Source organism: Morus notabilis, unplaced genomic scaffold (genome assembly GCF_000414095.1).
Source record: "Morus notabilis unplaced genomic scaffold, ASM41409v2 Scaffold87, whole genome shotgun sequence".
NCBI lineage: Eukaryota > Viridiplantae > Streptophyta > Magnoliopsida > Rosales > Moraceae > Morus > Morus notabilis.
In genome coordinates, this window is record NW_010366183.1 from 317,985 (window position 1) to 321,796 (window position 3,812).

At 40.6% G+C, this 3,812-nt stretch overlaps 1 pseudogene; it reads right to left on the minus strand.

Moving 5' to 3' along the window:
* Positions 1–271: 271 nt before the first annotated feature.
* LOC21405931 lies at positions 272–3,188 on the minus strand (annotated as a pseudogene).
* Positions 3,189–3,812: the final 624 nt, after the last annotated feature.

Here is a 3,812-nt window from a genome sequence, read left to right on the forward strand (position 1 = left end):
AAAACTAGCGTGTTTGCATTGTTATATATATATATATATATATATATATATCTAAAGGAAAAAACAAAGCCATAATGAAAAATCTTTTATTTATCACATATCTAAATGAGAAACAACTCAAACATAAAAAAGGACTACAATCTTCTTTCTCAAGAAGACAATCTAGTGCTGCTTACGATCTACCTTTCTCCATATTGAGTTTTGATCTTGACCTCTATCTTTCCAAAGGAAACAAACAAACCAACAAACATCCCATTGCTATATGGGATATTCACACTCCTACTATAGAGGGTATGAAAGTCTGAAATAAACAATCTGAAGTAGACTTTCTAAAGTCATTCACATATATTAATACCAAATTATCACTTAAAAACATGACAGATATTGGGCTCCTAACACTACGCTCAGAAGAAACCCACCTCAGAAATCCTTGCCCAAATGCCCCACCACCATTCTTTCTTCTATAATCTCCCAGGCTAAATGTAACATTGTAAGTTGCTTTCTGCTTCACCTCAGTGAATGTGATCACATCAGGCATGACCTTGATACTAACTCCTTTTGGAGGGACAACTTCCACCTTATAAATTGAGCTAGGTGGGCCCAAACACAATGGAAAAAGAAGGGTAGTTCAGTTGTGCCTCAGGTATGCTTTTCACTTCCAAGCACTTCACTTTTCTCTGAGTTATGACTTGAACTTCATTGTCTGTGTACTTCAAGCCACACAGATAAGGAATATAATCATCTGTTTGGATGTCATAAACAAGGCCAGGGTCATTTGCTTTTGAGGGGTTGACATGGCCTCTGCCCATGGCAAACAGGTTAGCGGGGCGAGAAGTTGATCAAGAATTGGGTTTCCTCTAAGATTCTTCACATCAGCAGTTGTCATGATTGCGGACTTGATTGTGGCCGGGGACCAATCTGGGTGCGAGCTCTTGAGCAAAGCTGCAATGCCACTCAAGTGAGGACAAGCCATTGAAGTTCCTGTGTTGACATGAAAAGCTGAGTTTGAATTTGTGTTCTTGTCCACTGGGAATGGCCACGCGGCTAGAATGTTCACTCCTGGTCCTAGAATGTCGGGTTTGAGAATCCCGGGACTCACCAACTTTGGCCCTCTTGATGAGAAGGAAAGCACCCTTGGAGCAGAAGAGGATTGCCCAATTATTGTTCCTCTAAATGAAATGGTTGCCATTGGTTGAGGTTGAATTAATGTAGGCTTTGATCCTGGACCCTTCGGAGTAACTCGTGTGGCAGGGAGGACATGAAGATCGGCTATGGTACTAAATCCGTCGAATTTTTCGTTCATCGTGATCATGGCTAAAGCCCTGGCTTTCTTCACTTCTTCACCTCTAGAAACCCCTGATGCCCCACCAATCCCCTGGCAAAGCACAATCTTTCCTCTAACACATACTCTTTCAAGTGTCTGCGGGTCGCAGAATTCGGAGTAAACAAGAGGGAGTAACTTGGGCTTGAAGTCACCAGGCTGGAAGAGAGATTCACCCATGTATTCTTGACGATTTCCGAGCTTGGCCACAGCTCGAATACTTCGATCAATGGTGCTTGCCCCAACTGTGAGAACCCAAGGTGCAGGGCCTGAAACTGAACTGTCGAAAGGGCCAACATTCCCTGCAGAGCAGCTCACAAAAATCCCATGTTGAACAGCCCGAAAAGTGGCTATTTGTAATGCGTCTTGGAGGAAAGATTTCTTCGGGAATGAGCCAAGGGACAAAGAAATCACATCGACATCATCTCTAATGGCTAAATCAATGGCTGCTAATACAGCACTTTCAGGACAACCACCTTGTGAGCACACTTTGTAAACATGCCAAATGAGCCAAAGGTGCCATTCCAGAGGCAGTTCCATTGGCGTTGCCGAGGACATTGGCTCCTCTCACGAAATTCCCTGCCGCCACGCTTGACGTGAGGGTCCCATGACCTTCTTCATCAAACAGCGGCGGAGAAACTCTTCCTCCTCCTTTGGTCACTGATCTTATCAAGTTTCATGCCCCAATGAGCTTCTTGTTGCACCTCACCGCACCAAAATCACACTTCCCTCTCCACTTCCTCGGCGGGGAAGGCATTCCCTCGTCGCTAAATGAGATATGCTGTGGCAACACTCCGGTGTCCACCACTCCGATTGTCATGCCTTTTCCCAAGTTTAAGTCATTCCAGAGCCCCTCACCCTGAGACAGGCCCAAGAACTGTGGAGTTCTAGTTGTGTGCAGAAGCAATGTGTTCTCTGGAATGATTGACACGACACCATCCTTCATTCTCATGTCTTCCGCCTCCTTTCCCGTCAGTCTCGCCGCGAATCCTGAGATGACGTTTCGGTACATGTGAACCATGCGTGACTGCTTCCTTGCTCTTGCAATTGACAATGGCAAGAAAGAGTAGTACCACCTGTGTAAAGCTCCAAGTCTCGTTGAAGCCAAGCGCTGTGGCTTTTGGAGATAGACAATGTAGGTCTCTAAACTGCTTCCTTCAATGGCCATTTCCTCTTGTGATTCTGTGACATTGTTTCCTTATGTTGGGAAGACACACAACAATGAAATGATCAAAGCGAAAAGGAAATGAATTCAGTAATAGTAAGCCACAATTGCTGATCTTTTCCATGTTTTTGAAGGAGCTAATTTGTATTGTATGTTACTCGCGTAGGTATTTTTGGCTTCACTTAAATGTGTATATTTATAGCTATGGTGGACGAGGGTAAGAATGAAAGAGATTAATTGGATCTTAGTTTTGCTAAGAGAAATGCCACTAATTGCTTGCTAATATTCCCAAGTTTCTACTCTTTTATTTTTCTTTGTTTATAATAATATTACCAAAAAAAAAAAAAGAAAGAAAAAAAAACTCTTCCAAGCGTGAAGATTTCATGTTAATTATTTTTATTATATAAACACTGAAATGGTCGCTTTCGTTATTATGTTACAAGAACTTTCTTGTTTCTTGCATTTTAGTAATTGGTATTCTCATGAGAAGTATTGTGTTTTTATAATCCACCGAAATATTATGAAAGGGTGAAGTCTAATACAACAGTTGGCACCATGCCCTTTAACTTTCACTGTTTAAGGAGTTCACACCTTTTCAAGTAGACAAAACCATTATTGAAATATGTCAAGGGACATTGCTTCTGCCTTATGTTGAATTCAAAAGCTAATAGTACTTTTGCCCAAACAAAACAACTTTGCCATTTACCTAGTTCCTTAATCCATTTTTTAATCCTTAATTAGAATTAAACTACAAGGTGATTAAGAGGGAACAACTTCTTTTGGTGGGTGGGTCATATACTAAGGATCCGTTTAGTTCGCTGATTCGAGTTGAGATGTGACTTTATGTGAGAGTTTTTTTACTGTAGTAAAAAAGTTAAATGTGACTATTTCTGAGAGCTTTTTACTATAGTAAAACTTGAATTTTAAACTCGAATTGGTAAAATGAACGGGACCTAAGAGTAAGATAACCCTTGACTTGAAATTAACCACCAACCAAAAATAAACAGGCACATGTAATTATACATATACCTCTATATGCAATATGTGTAAATTGGATAGAGTCAAGAAGTAAATATTTTGCCCCTCCATGAGACCCTTTGGTGCATTAAAAAACTTCCTTAATTTGCTTTTAGTGGCCAGAAACTCCTAATGATGATTAAGGGGAACCAATCATAAATGACAATTAATTGAGATGCATTTTAAGACCTAATCCTTTCTGAGTAAGCAAAATACCACATTGAGACAAGCTTCCTAACTGATTATTTTAAATAGCATATCTTTTTTATCTTCATTCCAAGGTGGTAAAATGACTTGTTGGGTGTGAAA